Source organism: Gadus chalcogrammus, chromosome 9, assembly GCF_026213295.1.
Source record: "Gadus chalcogrammus isolate NIFS_2021 chromosome 9, NIFS_Gcha_1.0, whole genome shotgun sequence".
In the NCBI taxonomy this organism is placed as follows: Eukaryota; Metazoa; Chordata; class Actinopteri; order Gadiformes; family Gadidae; genus Gadus; species Gadus chalcogrammus.
Window position 1 is genome coordinate 26,440,917 of NC_079420.1, and position 22,470 is coordinate 26,463,386.

At 45.9% G+C, this 22,470-nt stretch overlaps 9 non-coding genes across 9 annotated transcripts; all 9 read left to right on the forward strand.

Annotated features, from left to right (window-relative positions):
* Positions 1 to 195: 195 nt before the first annotated feature.
* On the forward strand, positions 196 to 314 carry LOC130389951 (5S ribosomal RNA). The gene has a single exon (XR_008896727.1). It is a non-coding gene; the product is annotated as a 5S ribosomal RNA (ribosomal RNA).
* Positions 315 to 7,380: 7,066 nt separating this feature from the next.
* On the forward strand, positions 7,381 to 7,499 carry LOC130389952 (5S ribosomal RNA). Its single transcript, XR_008896728.1, has one exon. It is a non-coding gene; the product is annotated as a 5S ribosomal RNA (ribosomal RNA).
* A 529-nt stretch (positions 7,500 to 8,028) lies between these two features.
* LOC130389953 (5S ribosomal RNA) lies at positions 8,029 to 8,147 on the forward strand. The gene has a single exon (XR_008896729.1). It is a non-coding gene; the product is annotated as a 5S ribosomal RNA (ribosomal RNA).
* Positions 8,148 to 8,675: 528 nt separating this feature from the next.
* On the forward strand, positions 8,676 to 8,794 carry LOC130389954 (5S ribosomal RNA). The gene has a single exon (XR_008896730.1). It is a non-coding gene; the product is annotated as a 5S ribosomal RNA (ribosomal RNA).
* A 518-nt stretch (positions 8,795 to 9,312) lies between these two features.
* On the forward strand, positions 9,313 to 9,431 carry LOC130389955 (5S ribosomal RNA). The gene has a single exon (XR_008896731.1). It is a non-coding gene; the product is annotated as a 5S ribosomal RNA (ribosomal RNA).
* A 529-nt stretch (positions 9,432 to 9,960) lies between these two features.
* Positions 9,961 to 10,079, forward strand: LOC130389957 (5S ribosomal RNA). Its single transcript, XR_008896732.1, has one exon. It is a non-coding gene; the product is annotated as a 5S ribosomal RNA (ribosomal RNA).
* A 528-nt stretch (positions 10,080 to 10,607) lies between these two features.
* LOC130389958 (5S ribosomal RNA) lies at positions 10,608 to 10,726 on the forward strand. The gene has a single exon (XR_008896733.1). It is a non-coding gene; the product is annotated as a 5S ribosomal RNA (ribosomal RNA).
* Positions 10,727 to 14,258: 3,532 nt separating this feature from the next.
* LOC130389840 (5S ribosomal RNA) lies at positions 14,259 to 14,377 on the forward strand. Its single transcript, XR_008896626.1, has one exon. It is a non-coding gene; the product is annotated as a 5S ribosomal RNA (ribosomal RNA).
* Positions 14,378 to 21,469: 7,092 nt separating this feature from the next.
* Positions 21,470 to 21,588, forward strand: LOC130389858 (5S ribosomal RNA). The gene has a single exon (XR_008896644.1). It is a non-coding gene; the product is annotated as a 5S ribosomal RNA (ribosomal RNA).
* Positions 21,589 to 22,470: the final 882 nt, after the last annotated feature.

The following is a 22,470-nucleotide window of genomic DNA, read 5'->3' on the forward strand; positions in this document are numbered from 1 at the left end:
CAGTGTATTTCAGATAATTAATGAATTCAGATGTCACAATGATCGTTTACATGGATAAGGAGTCCTACTGAATCAATTACTGCCGTTTATATCTAACTAATGATTGTTTTTGTAAAAGTGTAACGTCAAGCCTCAGCAGCTTTCTCACTCCTTATGTGCTACTGTATAAAACCTGGTTTTGCGCCTGCACTAATTGCTTACGGCCATACCACCCTGAACACGCCCGATCTCGTCTGATCTCGGAAGCTAAGCAGGGTCGGGCCTGGTTAGTACTTGGATGGGAGACCGCCTGGGAATACCAGGTGCTGTAAGCTTTTTCTTTTTCAACTCGAGCTCATTGCCTCCGTGGCCTACCGTGGCGTACCGTGACCTGATGTTTACTGCCAACCGCTTTGGAGGATTTAAGCAACATACAAAAACTGACAACGTCTCTCAAAACTATTTTTGTGAAACATGAGGACAGTATAGTGATACTGCCAGCAGGGAGCACCAGAGAGCTGAACCGACAGTTGTACATTTCTTAAACTTTCACCAACACAAACACGCACGCTCACTTCAGATCATGGGAGGACGTCAAAAAATCACCACCCATTCTCTGACACTTTAACCGTTAACCTTGGTTCAAACATTTAACATCACACGCACACGCAGTGTATTTCAGATAATTAATGAATTCAGATGTCACAATGATCGTTTACATGGATAAGGAGTCCTACTGAATCAATTACTGCCGTTTATATCTAACTAATGATTGTTTTTGTAAGAGTGTAACGTCGAGCCTCAGCAGCTTTCTCACTCCTTATGTGCTACTGTATAAAACCTGGTTTTGCGCCTGCACTAATTGCTTACGGCCATACCACCCTGACGCCCCCTACAGTGTCGGAGTACGTAGTGTTTTTTTGACAGCCGCATGGTGAATTGTTTGTTCTGGTGGAGAGAGTTTGTGGAGTGTTGCTATCTGGTCTAACAACCTAGTTATTTTGTGTTTTTTTTCGTCCCCCGCAGTCATAGACTGTTGGGGGATCGCCCTGAGTTTATATTATATATACTTTTCCAGTCGTTTTTGTTTGTTTGCAACGGTGGAGGCGAGAATGATCCGGGGCCTAGCTTCGGCGAAGCCACCGGGCGAAATGAGTGCCGGCGGGCAGCGAGCTGGAGGGACGGTGAATGGAGCAGGACTTGAGGTGGAGGAGGACGGAAAAGCTGGCGGGTTGCGAGGAGGAAGGAGTGTTGCGGAGGAGTCGGGAGGAGAAAGGAGAGAAGGAGAGAGCGGGGGAGATGGGAACGGCAAGGCGGCTGGAGGCGGGCAAGAGCAGGTGGCTGGTGGAGAAACAGTGGACGGGATTAAGAAGGTAGAGCGCATGTATGAGAGGAGGCTCACGGTTTGCGTGGAGCAGTGCGGGGACGTTATACCCATAGGAGAATTAATGAAGGCTATGGCGGTCGTGTGCGGAGAAATCAGGGCCTGTAGGGTGCTGGCCCTCGGGAAGCTGGAGGTGACGGTGTGCGGAGAGAGGGGGAAGGACCGTCTGCTGGACGGCTTTAAGGTACACAATACAAGGATATTGCCAGAGAACTATGCAATGACGAGCTGGTGGTTTCCTTTCTCACCCTGCCAGCATACATATCTGACGAGGAAATCCTGGAGAGACTAAGAGGGTGGGGAGTCCGGGCGCTTTCGTCCATTAAGAGGAGGATGTGGCCGGGCACCACATAGCGGAAGGAACAAGGATTGTACGGGTGAAATTTAATGAGCTCGTGCAATCCTTGCCGTATTCCACTAGATTCAACACGGCCACGGGTGTTGAATACTTTAGAGTTATCCACGACCGACAGATGAAGGTATGTAGGAACTGTATGCAGCCTGGCCATATCCTGCGCGAGTGCCCGGATTTCACCTGCCACAATTGCGGATGCCAGGGCCACTACGCCCGGGAGTGTGCCACAGGGGTGGTAAAGTGTCTGACGTGCCGGAGGAGGGAGAGGGACTGCATATGCCCGGTGGCGGTGGAGGCGGAGGGGGACGGCGGCGAGCTGGATGGTGACGAACCGGGGGCGCCGGATGACGGTGGTGGTGAGGACGAGGAGGAGGGCATGGGCGCGAGCATGGACCGGGACGGTGCCTCTGGGGGGGAGGAATTCCCCACGTTGCTGGAGGAGGAGCTCACCTCGGGCCAGCCTGCGGACCTGAGGGGAGAGCGGAGCGAGGGCCTGCCGCGGCGGCAGGGAGACAGGAGCGTGAGAGGCAGAGGTGAAAGACGGGAAGGGGTAAGAATGTTTGGGGATGGGACGGGGAAAACTGTACTTAAAATGACTTGGGGCAATGATGAGGTGGGTGAGAGTGGGGATTTTGTGGATAATACTGTGAGGGAGGGGAGCTCGGGGAGTGATATGGACATGGAGGAGCTAAGGGAGGCGAAAAAAGGATGTCCGCAAAGCAAAAGACGGAGGGGAGTGGGAAGAAGAATAAGAATTGTTAATTTTTTTGATGAAGGTTATTGTGCTAGCTGGCTCTTTTTCGTTGGTTTTTCCTTATTTTATTTTTTATTATTTATGGCTTTGGTTATTTTTTCCCTGAATGCGAACGGTATGAGAACTGAATATAAAAGAAATGCCATATTGGACATAAGAGCTGATATTTTGTGTTTACAGGAAACTAGGTGGGATGACAACCTACTGAATAGGAGTAGAAAGCAGTGGAAAGGCCAGATTTATTTTTCTGAAGGGACTCCCAGGGCCAGGGGAGTGGCAATATGTTTTAATAGTGCTAAAATAACGGGGATTAATTTAGTTCATAGAGATTTAGAGGGGAGGTTGTTAGTTGTTGATTGTGTTTATGAGGGGAGGGAACTTAGAATAATTAATTTACATGCACCCAATGGGGAGAAGGAGAGGAGGGTTTTTTTGGCTGGTTTAAATGTGTGGTGCAACCCTAACTGTATGATTGTGGGGGATTTTAATGTTATTTTGACTCGGTCTGATTTATCGAGTAACAATACGTTTAAAGGGGACAGCACTAGGCAAACCCTTAGGGACTTGATGGAGAACTATCAATTGGTAGACATATGGAGAGTCCTACACCCGTGGGAAAAGGTTTTTTCAAGGAGGCAACTTGTTGCTAATACTCTGAAACAGAGTAGGATTGACTTTGTGTTGGTACAAAGTGGTAATGTTAAATTAATTAAGAGTGTGGAATACATCAATAATACCTGGAGTGACCACGCGGGGATTAGGTTAGAGGTGGGAGGGAGGGGAGGGAGTGTCAACCAGAGGCCTTGGTGCTTTAATGCCAGCTTTTTGGGAGATGCTGTGTTTATGAAGAGCATGGGTTTTTTTTTGAAGAGAACGATGGATGAATGGAATGATGATGCGAATATGAGTGTGTGGTGGGAGAGTGTGAAAATAAGAATTAAAAACAAATGTGTCAGGTATGGTATAGAAAAAAGGAAAAGGGAAAATGCAGAGGAGGTTCATTTGAGAAAACAACTAAATGAGGAAATTAAACTGTTAGATGAGGAGGGTAATATATGTACGGAAAAATATGTGGATTTAAAAGAAAAATTGAGTGCCTTAGAGGTAGCGAAGTGTAGAGGGGCTGCTATTAGAAGCAGGATACAATATATGTACGAAGGGGAAAGGAGCACAGCCTTTTTCCTGGGTTTGGAAAAACAAAAACAAAATAAAACGGAGATAAAGGAGGTATTAGATAATGGTGGTCAAATAATAACTGATAAGGAAGAGATATTAAAAGTAGTTAGGGATTATTATGAGTGTTTATTTAAAAAAGATGCATGTGATGAGGATAGTGTGGGAGAGGCCTTAGAGGCACTGGAGAGGACTTTAAGTAGGGAGGATAGTGCTTGGTGCGATTGTGAATTTTCTGTGCAAGAGATTTATAGTGCTATTGATGGACTAAACAAGAATAAGAGCCCGGGGAGTGATGGTCTGACAGCCGAGTTTTACGTCGGCTTTAAGGGAATTCTGGCTCCGGTGGTTGAAAAACTCTGCAAGTATGTGGAGAAAACAGGCTGGCTCCCGGAGAGTATGGGATTAGGCATAATTACGATTTTTTATAAAAATAAGGGTGATAACAAAAATCTTGATAACTATAGGCCAATCAGTCTACTCAACACTGACTATAAAATTATTGCTAAGATACTTGCGAATAGAATGAGGGAGGTAATAGGCTCAGTAATAGGTCCAACTCAAGCGTATAGCATTCCGGGGAGGGACATTGGGGATTCGATATTAACAATAAAACAGGTAGTTAGAGATATGGAAGGGGAGGGAGGATTGTGGCTGGGGATTGATTTAAACAAAGCGTTTGATAGGGTGGATCAGGATTTTTTGGGGAGGGTACTGGAGAAACTTGGATTTGGGACTAAATTAAGGGGGTGGGTGGGATTGCTCTATGGGGGGGCTAAGAGTAAAATTAAGTGTAACGGTGCTCTGACTGACTCTTTCGATGTCAAGAGGTCAGTGAGGCAGGGCTGCCCAATGTCAGCACTGCTCTATAGCATGGTGGCGGAGCCGTTGGCGGCTTTAATTTTGAATGACAAAAGAGTGTGTGGAATAGGTAAGGGAAAAATTAGTTTAATGCAGTATGCGGATGATATTAATGTAATGGTAAAAAGTGAGAGTGATGTGGATATAGTGTTGAAACATATAGAAACGTATGAGAGAGCTTCAGGAGCAAAAATTAATATGGAGAAATCTGAAATAATGGGGATGGGTAGGAACAAAGACCTAGATAACAAATGGGGATTCAAAGTAGTGGAGAATCAAAGAAAAGTGCTCGGAGTGTATGTTGGTAGTGATGAGAATGAATGCGATGATTTGACGTGGAAGGATGTTATTGGGCGTATGCAAAAGACCCTGAGTATGTGGAGGGCTAGGGGTCTGCTGTTGAGGGGAAGGGTGGCCGTCACCAATGCTCTAGTGTTGTCGCAGGTGAATCATGCCTTGAGCACTTGTGCGCTTCCGACTTGGGCTGAGCAGAAGATTGCCAAAGTCGTTAGAGACTTTATTTGGAGGAGCAAAGCAGCCAGTATAGCGCATAGAACGCTGATAAGGGTCAATGATCAGGGTGGGCTAGGATTGATGGACGTACTCGCAAAAAGAACTGCGTTACGAACTAAATTGATAGGCAAATTTAGGGATGCAAGTCGGGAGGCGGCCTGGAAGGGCCACTTCAGCCAGTGGCTGAGCACATTTGGTCTCTTAAGTGATGACAATTTGTTGCAGACGCAGAACGCAGCGGCATATGCACATCTGCCGCGGTTCTTCCAGGAGGTGCTCAACGCGTGGTTCCTGCTGTTTGATAAGACTACACTCGTATGCGAGTCAAGAGCGTCTGTGATGAGGCTACCTTTCCTCTCCAGCCCATATTTTAAACAGGGGGGCGGAGGGGTCATCAAGAGCGTGGCTCTTGAGAGGGCGGGGCTGAAGCGGGTGGGAGATCTAGTCGACAGGGGAGGGAGATGGGATAAAGAAAGAGTGATTAGGATAATGAGAGAGAAGGGGATAACATATAGGAGGGGAGTGATTGTGAAAGTGTTGGAGAGAGTGGAAGAGTGTGTGATGAGTGAATGGGGGGACGGGTTTAGAAATAAGGGGAGGGTTGGGCAGGATGATGGGTGGGAATCTTCCTGTGCCTGGGGGGGGAGTCACACGCCATTACTGATGTCAAGACAAAGATTTGGTACAAGCATGCATTGACACATAGAGTGCAAAAACCCACATGTGAGAGTAAATGGGCAGACACATATCCGGACATTACACCCAACATTTTGTGGAAGTACATTAACATACCGCACACACCGCATGCAATATTTGATCTTGATTTCAAGATAAGGCACAGGAGGATTTTCACATGCATCATCCTGCACCAAATGCACAGGGGAGTGTATGGGAGGACGTGTATGGTGTGTGAAAGTGGGGATGAAGACGTGAATCACATTTTTGTGTATTGTTGCGAGCTAGTGGAATTCTGGGGAAAAATCAAGGGGCTGCTGGGAGGGTGCAGTGTGGGAGACTGCTGGGTGGAACGGGGGTGGGAATTGTCTGTACTCTTGGGAGTGAGTAGGAAATATAGAAATTGGAAAATGATCAATATGATCTTTGGATTTGCAAGGAGGGCGATTTTTAACAGGCGCAATTTTGCGCTGTATGAAAGGAGAAAGTTGGATGCATGGAGGCTGTTTGTGAATGAATGGAAAAGACACTTACGAATGCTGTATGTTGTGGACGAGGCTTTGTTTGTGAGTATGTTTGTAGAGAGTGCGGGAGTATGTGGTGTGAATGAGAATGGAATTGTATGGATGACTGAGCAGGGCACCGTTTGGGGTTGATTTGGGTGGTTTAAAGGGGGTGGCATAATTTTGGAGGTGGGAGAGCGAGGGAGTTTTGTGTGGGATTTTGGTTTTGTGTGTTTTTTTCGAATGAGGGGTGGTTTAATTTTGTGGGTAAATGTTCGAGGTTAAAAATTCTGGGTTTGGGCTGTTCGGTTTGTGCTTTGGGACTGAGGGGCGGTTTAATTTCGAGGGTAAGTGTATTTGGGAAAAGATACTGTTTTTGCTGTGTGGTTCTTATTTTTAATTTAAAAGAGAAAGTGTGTTTAGTTAATTGTTTGTGCGGTTTGTGGTTTAATTTGTGGGCAGTTTTTCATTTACTTTTATTTGATATATGTATAAATGAATGCGTAATTGTATAAAATTGAATATATTTTTGATAATAAAAAAGATTAAAAAAAAAAACACGCCCGATCTCGTCTGATCTCAGAAGCTAAGCAGGGTCGGGCCTGGTTAGTACTTGGATGGGAGACCGCCTGGGAATACCAGGTGCTGTAAGCTTTTTCTTTTTCAACTCGAGCTCATTGCCTCCGTGGCCTACCGTGGCGTACCGTGACCTGATGTTTACTGCCAACCGCTTTGGAGGATTTAAGCAACATACAAAAACTGACAACGTCTCTCAAAACTATTTTTGTGAAACATGAGGACAGTATAGTGATACTGCCAGCAGGGAGCACCAGAGAGCTGAACCGACAGTTGTACATTTCTTAAACTTTCACCAACACAAACACGCACGCTCACTTCAGATCATGGGAGGACGTCAAAAAATCACCACCCATTCTCTGACACTTTAACCGTTAACCTTGGTTCAAACATTTAACATCACACGCACACGCAGTGTATTTCAGATAATTAATGAATTCAGATGTCACAATGATCGTTTACATGGATAAGGAGTCCTACTGAATCAATTACTGCCGTTTATATCTAACTAATGATTGTTTTTGTAAAAGTGTAACGTCGAGCCTCAGCAGCTTTCTCACTCCTTATGTGCTACTGTATAAAACCTGGTTTTGCGCCTGCACTAATTGCTTACGGCCATACCACCCTGAACACGCCCGATCTCGTCTGATCTCGGAAGCTAAGCAGGGTCGGGCCTGGTTAGTACTTGGATGGGAGACCGCCTGGGAATACCAGGTGCTGTAAGCTTTTTCTTTTTCAACTCGAGCTCATTGACTCCGTGGCCTACCGTGGCGTACCGTGACCTGATGTTTACTGCCAACCGCTTTGGAGGATTTAAGCAACATACAAAAACTGACAACGTCTCTCAAAACTATTTTTGTGAAACATGAGGACAGTATAGTGATACTGCCAGCAGGGAGCACCAGAGAGCTGAACCGACAGTTGTACATTTCTTAAACTTTCACCAACACAAACACGCACGCTCACTTCAGATCATGGGAGGACGTCAAAAAATCACCACCCATTCTCTGACACTTTAACCGTTAACCTTGGTTCAAACATTTAACATCACACGCACACGCAGTGTATTTCAGATAATTAATGAATTCAGATGTCACAATGATCGTTTACATGGATAAGGAGTCCTACTGAATCAATTACTGCCGTTTATATCTAACTAATGATTGTTTTTGTAAAAGTGTAACGTCGAGCCTCAGCAGCTTTCTCACTCCTTATGTGCTACTGTATAAAACCTGGTTTTGCGCCTGCACTAATTGCTTACGGCCATACCACCCTGAACACGCCCGATCTCGTCTGATCTCGGAAGCTAAGCAGGGTCGGGCCTGGTTAGTACTTGGATGGGAGACCGCCTGGGAATACCAGGTGCTGTAAGCTTTTTCTTTTTCAACTCGAGCTCATTGACTCCGTGGCCTACCGTGGCGTACCGTGACCTGATGTTTACTGCCAACCGCTTTGGAGGATTTAAGCAACATACAAAAACTGACAACGTCTCTCAAAACTATTTTTGTGAAACATGAGGACAGTATAGTGATACTGCCAGCAGGGAGCACCAGAGAGCTGAACCGACAGTTGTACATTTCTTAAACTTTCACCAACACAAACACGCACGCTCACTTCAGATCATGGGAGGACGTCAAAAAATCACCACCCATTCTCTGACACTTTAACCGTTAACCTTGGTTCAAACATTTAACATCACACGCACACGCAGTGTATTTCAGATAATTAATGAATTCAGATGTCACAATGATCGTTTACATGGATAAGGAGTCCTACTGAATCAATTACTGCCGTTTATATCTAACTAATGATTGTTTTTGTAAAGTGTAACGTCGAGCCTCAGCAGCTTTCTCACTCCTTATGTGCTACTGTATAAAACCTGGTTTTGCGCCTGCACTAATTGCTTACGGCCATACCACCCTGAACACGCCCGATCTCGTCTGATCTCGGAAGCTAAGCAGGGTCGGGCCTGGTTAGTACTTGGATGGGAGACCGCCTGGGAATACCAGGTGCTGTAAGCTTTTTCTTTTTCAACTCGAGCTCATTGACTCCGTGGCGTACCGTGACCTGATGTTTACTGCCAACCGCTTTGGAGGATTTAAGCAACATACAAAAACTGACAACGTCTCTCAAAACTATTTTTGTGAAACATGAGGACAGTATAGTGATACTGCCAGCAGGGAGCACCAGAGAGCTGAACCGACAGTTGTACATTTCTTAAACTTTCACCAACACAAACACGCACGCTCACTTCAGATCATGGGAGGACGTCAAAAAATCACCACCCATTCTCTGACACTTTAACCGTTAACCTTGGTTCAAACATTTAACATCACACGCACACGCAGTGTATTTCAGATAATTAATGAATTCAGATGTCACAATGATCGTTTACATGGATAAGGAGTCCTACTGAATCAATTACTGCCGTTTATATCTAACTAATGATTGTTTTTGTAAAGTGTAACGTCGAGCCTCAGCAGCTTTCTCACTCCTTATGTGCTACTGTATAAAACCTGGTTTTGCGCCTGCACTAATTGCTTACGGCCATACCACCCTGAACACGCCCGATCTCGTCTGATCTCGGAAGCTAAGCAGGGTCGGGCCTGGTTAGTACTTGGATGGGAGACCGCCTGGGAATACCAGGTGCTGTAAGCTTTTTCTTTTTCAACTCGAGCTCATTGACTCCGTGGCCTACCGTGGCGTACCGTGACCTGATGTTTACTGCCAACCGCTTTGGAGGATTTAAGCAACATACAAAAACTGACAACGTCTCTCAAAACTATTTTTGTGAAACATGAGGACAGTATAGTGATACTGCCAGCAGGGAGCACCAGAGAGCTGAACCGACAGTTGTACATTTCTTAAACTTTCACCAACACAAACACGCACGCTCACTTCAGATCATGGGAGGACGTCAAAAAATCACCACCCATTCTCTGACACTTTAACCGTTAACCTTGGTTCAAACATTTAACATCACACGCACACGCAGTGTATTTCAGATAATTAATGAATTCAGATGTCACAATGATCGTTTACATGGATAAGGAGTCCTACTGAATCAATTACTGCCGTTTATATCTAACTAATGATTGTTTTTGTAAAAGTGTAACGTCGAGCCTCAGCAGCTTTCTCACTCCTTATGTGCTACTGTATAAAACCTGGTTTTGCGCCTGCACTAATTGCTTACGGCCATACCACCCTGAACACGCCCGATCTCGTCTGATCTCGGAAGCTAAGCAGGGTCGGGCCTGGTTAGTACTTGGATGGGAGACCGCCTGGGAATACCAGGTGCTGTAAGCTTTTTCTTTTTCAACTCGAGCTCATTGACTCCGTGGCCTACCGTGGCGTACCGTGACCTGATGTTTACTGCCAACCGCTTTGGAGGATTTAAGCAACATACAAAAACTGACAACGTCTCTCAAAACTATTTTTGTGAAACATGAGGACAGTATAGTGATACTGCCAGCAGGGAGCACCAGAGAGCTGAACCGACAGTTGTACATTTCTTAAACTTTCACCAACACAAACACGCACGCTCACTTCAGATCATGGGAGGACGTCAAAAAATCACCACCCATTCTCTGACACTTTAACCGTTAACCTTGGTTCAAACATTTAACATCACACGCACACGCAGTGTATTTCAGATAATTAATGAATTCAGATGTCACAATGATCGTTTACATGGATAAGGAGTCCTACTGAATCAATTACTGCCGTTTATATCTAACTAATGATTGTTTTTGTAAAGTGTAACGTCGAGCCTCAGCAGCTTTCTCACTCCTTATGTGCTACTGTATAAAACCTGGTTTTGCGCCTGCACTAATTGCTTACGGCCATACCACCCTGAACACGCCCGATCTCGTCTGATCTCGGAAGCTAAGCAGGGTCGGGCCTGGTTAGTACTTGGATGGGAGACCGCCTGGGAATACCAGGTGCTGTAAGCTTTTTCTTTTTCAACTCGAGCTCATTGACTCCGTGGCGTACCGTGACCTGATGTTTACTGCCAACCGCTTTGGAGGATTTAAGCAACATACAAAAACTGACAACGTCTCTCAAAACTATTTTTGTGAAACATGAGGACAGTATAGTGATACTGCCAGCAGGGAGCACCAGAGAGCTGAACCGACAGTTGTACATTTCTTAAACTTTCACCAACACAAACACGCACGCTCACTTCAGATCATGGGAGGACGTCAAAAAATCACCACCCATTCTCTGACACTTTAACCGTTAACCTTGGTTCAAACATTTAACATCACACGCACACGCAGTGTATTTCAGATAATTAATGAATTCAGATGTCACAATGATCGTTTACATGGATAAGGAGTCCTACTGAATCAATTACTGCCGTTTATATCTAACTAATGATTGTTTTTGTAAAAGTGTAACGTCGAGCCTCAGCAGCTTTCTCACTCCTTATGTGCTACTGTATAAAACCTGGTTTTGCGCCTGCACTAATTGCTTACGGCCATACCACCCTGAACACGCCCATTGAGGAAGTGATACGCCCATTGAGGAAGTGTTTGGTGTGCTTGAGTGGTGAGAGGAGGACGGTGTTGGAGCGAGGATTCTTTTGGTGGTAATCAAGTATTTATAGATATTTTTTTGGTTAGTTTTTCGTCTCGTCGTTTATTCCCCCGACAGCTTGCTGTTTGGGGAGTATTAGTATACTTTAGTTCGGTTTTTTTCGATGTCTCACGCGGTTTCGGAAATTCGAATGGAGGACGGCATGGAACGGAACACGGCTCCTGCTGCGGTGACGGATGGTGGTTGTGTGGCGAAGAGGACATCGGAGGACGTACTAGGCGGAGAGACCGGTGACTGCGGAGAGAGCAACAAGAGAGAAGGAGGACAAGGTTGCGGATGGTGGCCCGAGCTACAGCAGGGAGTTGTCTGTGGCTGTGGAGCTTGTGGGAGAGGAGAAAATCCCGATGATTGAGATGCTAAGGGCGATGCAGAGTGTATGTGGATTGGTCTTGGGATGTCGCTACCTCTCATTGAACCAATATGAAGTAACGATGAATCACCCCAACGGGAAGAGGCGATTGTTGGATGGTTTTAGGATAAGGGGGACCAGCGTCGTCGCAAAAGACTTGACTGCAGATGAGATGGTGGTGTCCCTTTATGAGTCTACCAGTGTACATTACGGATGAGGAGATTCTGAAGAAGCTTGCGGACTGGGGTGTGGAGGCAGTTTCGCCGATTGCAAGGAGGAAGTGGCCTGGGATGACCATATGTGAGGGTACACGGTTTGTTAAGGTGAAGTTTAACAAGGAAGTACGGTCCTTGCCTTGGTCCACACGTTTTGACACTGAAAAGGTGCTGAATATTTCCGTGTCATCCATGACAGACAAGTAAAGGTGTTGTAGATTGTGCATCCAGCCTGGACATATAGTGAGGGACTGTCCTGACTTCCTCTGTCGGAAGTGCGGGAAGCAGGGGCACTATGCAAGGGAGTGTGTGGCTGTGATTAAATGCAGAGAGTGTGGTAATAGAAAGGAAAATTGTGTGTGTAAGGAGGAGCAGGTGGGAGGGGGTGCCCTCTCAGTTGACCCAGACTCAAGGGCTGTATCGTTGGAGAGTGAGGGAAGTGGAGGGGAAGAGAGTGCGGAAGAGGAGATGGAGCACGGGGAGCTGTCTGACGGGGAGACAGTCTTGGACAGTCAGCTACAGGTTGAGCTGGAGGACCCGGGTGTGGGGGGCACGGGGTTGCCCGGGGGGCAAAGCTCTCAAGTAGAGCTTTCCTCTCTACCGGCATCTGGGCACCCTACACCAGCGGAGGGCATAGCCAAGGTGCCGCGGGGGTCTGGACAGTTGGGGAACGAGGCGGGACATGGCACGGGGGCTAGCCTAGAAGTGGATTTGGTTGTGTCAATGGCCCCGGCATCAGGGGGAGATGGGGGCACAGGGTTGGGGGGGGGCAGGAGCTCTCAAGCGGGGCTCCTCTCTTTACAGGCGCCCGGGTGGCCTACAGTAGAGGAAGATGCAGCCTGGGGGTCTTGTGCTGTGACTATTGAGGCTACAACTGACGCGTCTCATTGGCGTGTATGGGCGCCTATAATTTCCCCCCCCACACTGGCTGATGGAAGGGAGAGGGAGAATAAGTCTGGGAATGAGGCGTTGGGGTGTTTGTAGGGAGAGGGCGCCCAGGGTCAGACGCAGGAGAGGGGTTGATTCCGATGAGGAACAGAGGAACTTCAAAAAGAAAGGGGTACGTAAAAAAAAAAAATGATTTTAACAGTAATACCCACTCTGTGTCTTTTGATTTCAATGGTCACACTCACATCAATTAATATCAACGGTCTTAACAATATGGCGAAGTTTGATGAGGTGTTAATCAATTTTAAATCCGATATTTTAGTGCTGCAGGAAACAAACTGGACGCAGGCTAAAATGCCAGAAATCAAGGAGAAATGGAGGGGACTGTTATTCGTCAATTGTGGGACGGCAAGATCGTGTGGTGTGGCAATACTTGTAAAGGAGGATGTGGTTGGGAATGTGAAGGAGGTTCTGAATGATGGGAAGGGGAGGATTTTCACAAGTATTTTGTTAGGAACAGCACTTTAGTCATGGTAACGGAATCAGGGACGTTAGGATTTAGTGTGTAGTGTGGGCATTGTTTTTCCTGCTTGTTAGGACCTGGCAGACCACTCCGACGCAAATGTTTGTTGTGTATGATCAGGGTTAACCTCTCTATATGATTGTTGCGTACATTTGTGATTATCAACTGTCTGTATGTCTTCTGTGTGTCATACTGTGTTTGGTTATGACCGTAAAAGATTGTAAATTACTGTAAATACGGAATTTTAATAAAAAAAAAAAAATATAAAAAAAAAAAAAAAAAAAAACACGCCCGATCTCGTCTGATCTCGGAAGCTAAGCAGGGTCGGGCCTGGTTAGTACTTGGATGGGAGACCGCCTGGGAATACCAGGTGCTGTAAGCTTTTTCTTTTTCAACTCGAGCTCATTGCCTCCGTGGCCTACCGTGGCGTACCGTGACCTGATGTTTACTGCCAACCGCTTTGGAGGATTTAAGCAACATACAAAAACTGACAACGTCTCTCAAAACTATTTTTGTGAAACATGAGGACAGTATAGTGATACTGCCAGCAGGGAGCACCAGAGAGCTGAACCGACAGTTGTACATTTCTTAAACTTTCACCAACACAAACACGCACGCTCACTTCAGATCATGGGAGGACGTCAAAAAATCACCACCCATTCTCTGACACTTTAACCGTTAACCTTGGTTCAAACATTTAACATCACACGCACACGCAGTGTATTTCAGATAATTAATGAATTCAGATGTCACAATGATCGTTTACATGGATAAGGAGTCCTACTGAATCAATTACTGCCGTTTATATCTAACTAATGATTGTTTTTGTAAAAGTGTAACGTCGAGCCTCAGCAGCTTTCTCACTCCTTATGTGCTACTGTATAAAACCTGGTTTTGCGCCTGCACTAATTGCTTACGGCCATACCACCCTGAACACGCCCGATCTCGTCTGATCTCGGAAGCTAAGCAGGGTCGGGCCTGGTTAGTACTTGGATGGGAGACCGCCTGGGAATACCAGGTGCTGGAAGCTTTTTCTTTTTCAACTCGAGCTCATTGCCTCCGTGGCCTACCGTGGCGTACCGTGACCTGATGTTTACTGCCAACCGCTTTGGAGGATTTAAGCAACATACAAAAACTGACAACGTCTCTCAAAACTATTTTTGTGAAACATGAGGACAGTATAGTGATACTGCCAGCAGGGAGCACCAGAGAGCTGAAACGACAGTTGTACATTTCTTAAACTTTCACCAACACAAACACGCACGCTCACTTCAGATCATGGGAGGACGTCAAAAAATCACCACCCATTCTCTGACACTTTAACCGTTAACCTTGGTTCAAACATTTAACATCACACGCACACGCAGTGTATTTCAGATAATTAATGAATTCAGATGTCACAATGATCGTTTACATGGATAAGGAGTCCTACTGAATCAATTACTGCCGTTTATATCTAACTAATGATTGTTTTTGTAAGAGTGTAACGTCGAGCCTCAGCAGCTTTCTCACTCCTTATGTGCTACTGTATAAAACCTGGTTTTGCGCCTGCACTAATTGCTTACGGCCATACCACCCTGACGCCCCCTACAGTGTCGGAGTACGTAGTGTTTTTTGAACAGCCGCATGGTGAATTGTTTGTTCTGGTGGAGAGAGTTTTGTTGGAGTATTGCTATCTGGTCTTACAACCTAGTTATTTTGTGTTTTTTTTCGTCCCCCGCAGTCATAGACTGTTGGGGGATCGCCCTGAGTTTATATTTATATATTTTTCCAGTTTTTTTGTTCCTTGTGCTACTGTGGAGGCGAGAACGATCCGGGGCTTAGCTTCGGCGAAGCCACCGGGTGAAATGAGGGCCGGCGGGCGGCGAGCTGGAGGGACGGAGAATGGTGCAGGACGTGAGGTGGAGGAGGACGGAATGAAAAAGGGAGAAGTTGGCGGGTTGCGAGGAGGAAGGAGTGCTGCGGAGGAGTCGGGAGGAGAAAGGAGAGAAGGAGGGAGCGGGGGAGATGGAAACGGCAAGACGGCTGGAGGCGGGCAAGAGCAGGTGGCTGGTGGAGAAACAGCGGACGGGTTAAAGAAGACAGAGCGCAAGTATGAGAGGAGGCTCACGGTTTGCGTGGAGCAGTGCGGGGATGTTATACCCATTGGAGAACTAATGAAGGCTATGGCGGTTGTGTGCGGAGAGATAAGGGCTTGTAGGGTGCTGGCCCTCGGGAAGCTGGAGGTGACGGTGTGTGGAGAGAGGGGGAAGGACCGTCTACTGGACGGCTTTAAGGTACACAATACAAGGATAATTGCCAGAGAACTATGCAATGACGAGCTGGTGGTTTCCTTTCTCACCCTGCCAGCATACATATCGGACGAGGAAATCCTGGAGAGACTAAGAGGGTGGGGAGTCCGGGCGATTTCGTCCATTAAGAGGAGGATGTGGCCGGGCACCAACATAGCGGACGGAACAAGGATTGTACGGGTGAAATTTAATGAGCTCGTGCAATCCTTGCCGTATTCCACTAGATTCAACACGGCCACGGGTGTTGAATACTTTAGAGTTATCCACGACCGACAGATGAAGGTATGTAGGAACTGTATGCAGCCTGGCCATATCCTGCGCGAGTGCCCGGATTTCACCTGCCACAATTGCGGATGCCAGGGCCACTACGCCCGGGAGTGTGCCACAGGGGTGGTAAAGTGTCTGACGTGCCGGAGGAGGGAGAGGGACTGCATATGCCCGGTGGCGGTGGAGGCGGAGGGGGACGGCGGCGAGCTGGATGGTGGCGCACCGGGGGCGCAGGACGACGGTGGTGGTGAGGACGAGGAGGAGGGCATGGGCGCGAGCATGGACCGGGACGGTGCCTCTGGGGGGGAGGAATTCCCCACGTTGCTGGAGGAGGAGCTCACCTCGGGCCAGCCTGCGGACCCGGACCTGAGGGGAGAGCTGAGCGAGGGCCTGCCGCGGCGGCAGGGAGACAGGAGCGTGAGAGGCAGAGGTGAAAAACAGGAAGGGGTAAGAATGTTTGGGGATGGAACGGGGCTAACTGCACTTAAAATGACTTGGGGCAATGAGGAGGTGGGGGAGAGTGGGGATTTTGTTGTTGAAACTGTGAGGGAGGGGAGCTCGGGGAGTGACATGGACTTGGAGGAGCTAAGGGAGGCTAAAAAAAGGCTGTCTGCAAGGCAAAAAACGGACGGGAGTGGGAAGAAGAATAAGAACTTGTTAATTTTTTTGATGAAGGTTATTGTGCTAGCTGGCTCTTTTTCGTTGGTTTTTCCTTATTTTATTTTTATTATTTATGGCTTTGGTTATTTTTTCCCTGAATGCGAACGGTATGAGAACTGAATATAAAAGAAATGCCATATTGGACATAAGAGCTGATATTTTGTGTTTACAGGAAACTAGGTGGGATGACAACCTACTGAATAGGAGTAGAAAGCAGTGGAAAGGCCAGATTTATTTTTCTGAAGGGACTCCCAGGGCCAGGGGAGTGGCAATATGTTTTAATAGTGCTAAAATAACGGGGATTAATTTAGTTCATAGAGATTTAGAGGGGAGGTTGTTAGTTGTTGATTGTGTTTATGAGGGGAGGGAACTTAGAATAATTAATTTACATGCACCCAATGGGGAGAAGGAGAGGAGGTTTTTTTTGGCTGGTTTAAATGTGTGGTGCAACCCTAACTGTATGATTGTGGGGGATTTTAATGTTATTTTGACTCGGTCTGATTTATCGAGTAACAATACGTTTAAAGGGGACAGCACTAGGCAAACCCTTAGGGACTTGATGGAGAACTATCAATTGGTAGACATATGGAGAGTCCTACACCCGTGGGAAAAGGTTTTTTCAAGGAGGCAACTTGTTGCTAATACTCTGAAACAGAGTAGGATTGACTTTGTGTTGGTACAAAGTGGTAATGTTAAATTAATTAAGAGTGTGGAATACATCAATAATACCTGGAGTGACCACGCGGGGATTAGGTTAGAGGTGGGAGGGAGGGGAGGGAGTGTCAACCAGAGGCCTTGGTGCTTTAATGCCAGCTTTTTGGGAGATGCTGTGTTTATGAAGAGCATGGGTTTTTTTTTGAAGAGAACGATGGATGAATGGAATGATGATGCGAATATGAGTGTGTGGTGGGAGAGTGTGAAAATAAGAATTAAAAACAAATGTGTCAGGTATGGTATAGAAAAAAGGAAAAGGGAAAATGCAGAGGAGGTTCATTTGAGAAAACAACTAAATGAGGAAATTAAACTGTTAGATGAGGAGGGTAATATATGTACGGAAAAATATGTGGATTTAAAAGAAAAATTGAGTGCCTTAGAGGTAGCGAAGTGTAGAGGGGCTGCTATTAGAAGCAGGATACAATATATGTACGAAGGGGAAAGGAGCACAGCCTTTTTCCTGGGTTTGGAAAAACAAAAACAAAATAAAACGGAGATAAAGGAGGTATTAGATAATGGTGGTCAAATAATAACTGATAAGGAAGAGATATTAAAAGTAGTTAGGGATTATTATGAGTGTTTATTTAAAAAAGATGCATGTGATGAGGATAGTGTGGGAGAGGCCTTAGAGGCACTGGAGAGGACTTTAAGTAGGGAGGATAGTGCTTGGTGCGATTGTGAATTTTCTGTGCAAGAGATTTATAGTGCTATTGATGGACTAAACAAGAATAAGAGCCCGGGGAGTGATGGTCTGACAGCCGAGTTTTACGTCGGCTTTAAGGGAATTCTGGCTCCGGTGGTTGAAAAACTCTGCAAGTATGTGGAGAAAACAGGCTGGCTCCCGGAGAGTATGGGATTAGGCATAATTACGATTTTTTATAAAAATAAGGGTGATAACAAAAATCTTGATAACTATAGGCCAATCAGTCTACTCAACACTGACTATAAAATTATTGCTAAGATACTTGCGAATAGAATGAGGGAGGTAATAGGCTCAGTAATAGGTCCAACTCAAGCGTATAGCATTCCGGGGAGGGACATTGGGGATTCGATATTAACAATAAAACAGGTAGTTAGAGATATGGAAGGGGAGGGAGGATTGTGGCTGGGGATTGATTTAAACAAAGCGTTTGATAGGGTGGATCAGGATTTTTTGGGGAGGGTACTGGAGAAACTTGGATTTGGGACTAAATTAAGGGGGTGGGTGGGATTGCTCTATGGGGGGGCTAAGAGTAAAATTAAGTGTAACGGTGCTCTGACTGACTCTTTCGATGTCAAGAGGTCAGTGAGGCAGGGCTGCCCAATGTCAGCACTGCTCTATAGCATGGTGGCGGAGCCGTTGGCGGCTTTAATTTTGAATGACAAAAGAGTGTGTGGAATAGGTAAGGGAAAAATTAGTTTAATGCAGTATGCGGATGATATTAATGTAATGGTAAAAAGTGAGAGTGATGTGGATATAGTGTTGAAACATATAGAAACGTATGAGAGAGCTTCAGGAGCAAAAATTAATATGGAGAAATCTGAAATAATGGGGATGGGTAGGAACAAAGACCTAGATAACAAATGGGGATTCAAAGTAGTGGAGAATCAAAGAAAAGTGCTCGGAGTGTATGTTGGTAGTGATGAGAATGAATGCGATGATTTGACGTGGAAGGATGTTATTGGGCGTATGCAAAAGACCCTGAGTATGTGGAGGGCTAGGGGTCTGCTGTTGAGGGGAAGGGTGGCCGTCACCAATGCTCTAGTGTTGTCGCAGGTGAATCATGCCTTGAGCACTTGTGCGCTTCCGACTTGGGCTGAGCAGAAGATTGCTAAAGTCGTTAGAGACTTTATTTGGAGGAGCAAAGCAGCCAGTATAGCGCATAGAACGCTGATAAGGGTCAATGATCAGGGTGGGCTAGGATTGATGGACGTACTCGCAAAAAGAACTGCGTTACGAACTAAATTGATAGGCAAATTTAGGGATGCAAGTCGGGAGGCGGCCTGGAAGGGCCACTTCAGCCAGTGGCTGAGCACATTTGGTCTCTTAAGTAATGACAATTTGTTGCAGACGCAGAACGCAGCGGCATACGCACATCTGCCGCGGTTCTTCCAGGAGGTGCTCAACGCGTGGTTCCTGCTGTTTGATAAGACTACACTCGTATGCGAGTCAAGAGCGTCTGTGATGAGGCTGCCGTTCCTCTCCAGCCCATATTTTAAACAGGGGGGCGGAGGGGTCATCAAGAGCGTGGCTCTTGAGAGGGCGGGGCTGAAGCGGGTGGGAGATCTAGTGGACAGGGGAGGGAGATGGGATAAAGAAAGAGTGATTAGGATAATGAGAGAGAAGGGGATAACATATAGGAGGGGAGTGATTGTGAAAGTGTTGGAGAGAGTGGAAGAGTGTGTGATGAGTGAATGGGGGGACGGGTTTAGAAATAAGGGGAGGGTTGGGCAGGATGATGGGGTGGGAATCTTCCTGTGCCTGGGGGGGGAGACACACGCCATTACTGATGTCAAGACAAAGATTTGGTATAAGCATGCATTGACACATAGAGTGCAAAAACCCACATGTGAGAGTAAATGGGCAGACACATATCCGGACATTACACCCAACATTTTGTGGAAGTACATCAACATACCGCACACACCGCATGCAATATTTGATCTTGATTTCAAGATAAGGCACAGGAGGATTTTCACATGCATCATCCTGCACCAAATGCACAGGGGAGTGTATGGGAGGACGTGTATGGTGTGTGAAAGTGGTGATGAAGACGTGAATCACATTTTTGTGTATTGTTGCGAGCTAGTGGAGTTCTGGGGAAAAATCAAGGGGCTGCTGGGAGGGTGCAGTGTGGGAGACTGCTGGGTGGAACGGGGGTGGGAATTGTCTGTACTCTTGGGAGTGAGTAGGAAATATAGAAATTGGAAAATGATCAATATGATCTTTGGATTCGCAAGGAGGGCGATTTTTAACAGACGCAATTTTGCGCTGTATGAAAGGAGAAAGTTGGATGCATGGAGGCTGTTTGTGAATGAATGGAAAAGACACTTACGAATGCTGTATGTTGTGGACGAGGCTTTGTTTGTGAGTATGTTTGTAGAGAGCGCGGGAGTATGTGGTGTGAATGAGAATGGAATTGTATGGATGACTGAGCAGGGCACCGTTTGGGGTTGATTTGGGTGGTTTAAAGGGGGTGGCTTATTTTTGGAGGTGGGAGAGTGGGGGGTTTTTTGTGGGATTTTGGTTTTGTGTGTTTTTTCGAATGAGGGGTGGTTTAATTTTGTGGGTAAATGGTCGAGGCTAAAAGATTCTGTGTTTGGCTGTTCGGTTTGTGCTTTGGGATTGAGGGGCGGTTTAATTTCGAGGGTAAGTGTATTCGGGAAAAGATACTGCTTTTGCTGTGTTGTTCTTATTTTTAATTTAAAAGAGAAAGTGTGTTTAGCTAATTGTTTGTGCGGTTTCTGAGGGTGGTTTATTTTGTGGGACTGTTTTTCATTTACTTTTATTTGATATACGTATAAATGAATGTGTAATTGTATAAAATTGAATATATTTTTGATAATAAAAAAGATAAAAAAAAAACACGCCCGATCTCGTCTGATCTCGGAAGCTAAGCAGGGTCGGGCCTGGTTAGTACTTGGATGGGAGACCGCCTGGGAATACCAGGTGCTGTAAGCTGTTTCTTTTTCAACTCGAGCTCATTGACTCCGTGGCCTACCGTGGCGTACCGTGACCTGATGTTTACTGCCAACCGCTTTGGAGGATTTAAGCAACATACAAAAACTGACAACGTCTCTCAAAACTATTTTTGTGAAACATGAGGACAGTATAGTGATACTGCCAGCAGGGAGCACCAGAGAGCTGAACCGACAGTTGTACATTTCTTAAACTTTCACCAACACAAACACGCACGCTCACTTCAGATCATGGGAGGACGTCAAAAAATCACCACCCATTCTCTGACACTTTAACCGTTAACCTTGGTTCAAACATTTAACATCACACGCACACGCAGTGTATTTCAGATAATTAATGAATTCAGATGTCACAATGATCGTTTACATGGATAAGGAGTCCTACTGAATCAATTACTGCCGTTTATATCTAACTAATGATTGTTTTTGTAAGAGTGTAACATCGAGCCTCAGCAGCTTTCTCACTCCTTATGTGCTACTGTATAAAACCTGGTTTTGCGCCTGCAATAATTGCTTACGGCTATACCACCCTGAACACGCCCGTTCTCGTCTGATCTCGGAAGCTAAGCAGGGTCGGGCCTGGTTAGTACTTGGATGGGAGACCGCCTGGGAATACCAGGTGCTGTAAATTTTTTCTTTTTCAACTCGAGCTCATTGACTCCGTGGCGTACCGTGACCTGATGTTTACTGCCAACCGCTTTGGAGGATTTAAGCAACATACAAAAACTGACAACGTCTCTCAAAACTGTTTTTGTGAAACATGAGGACAGTATAGTGATACTGCCAGCAGGGAGCACCAGAGAGCTGAACCGACAGTTGTACATTTCTTAAACTTTCACCAACACAAACACGCACGCTGTCGTGGCAATTTCTGTATCAGATATTGCGTCTAAGCAGATGAGATATTTAGATGCAAAAAGCACACAATACTGTTGACAATTAGTGGTTATATATATTTGTATTAAAAGTTCGAACGAAGATACATCACAACATGCATCAACAAACAACATAACAGGCATACATTACAATAATCTGGGGCCCCAGATGGGAGCTTCTCTTTGCGTGTTACTTCATTCTCTGAAGGTACGCTCAGACAAGTCCACCGAGTAGCTAAAGTCCATGAGTTCTTATTCGTTTGGGTTTATTAGGGGGTGGTCTCCCAATACCAAAAGCCTTTGTGTACCAGATGGTTATCTTTACAACTGCAGCTGTGGGGAATGCATTGGAGGGGGTAGCGGCCGTGCCATCGACCCCCTAGCTTTGTTGACGCTAGCCAGGGGGTCGAGAAATCAGGCCCACACATCAAAGGATTGCATGGAAGGTGATTTACAAGACAAGAAACATAGGAAAGGGCAGGCAATAAAAAATGCATCTCTCTACCCCTGACGGTTTACACTTTAAATGACCCAAAAGGAGCCCAGAAGGCAGACACTATATAAAATTACACAGAATAGCAACAAAACTTAAATTCATATAGACCAAAACAATACAACATGTAGATTTTCCATCACAA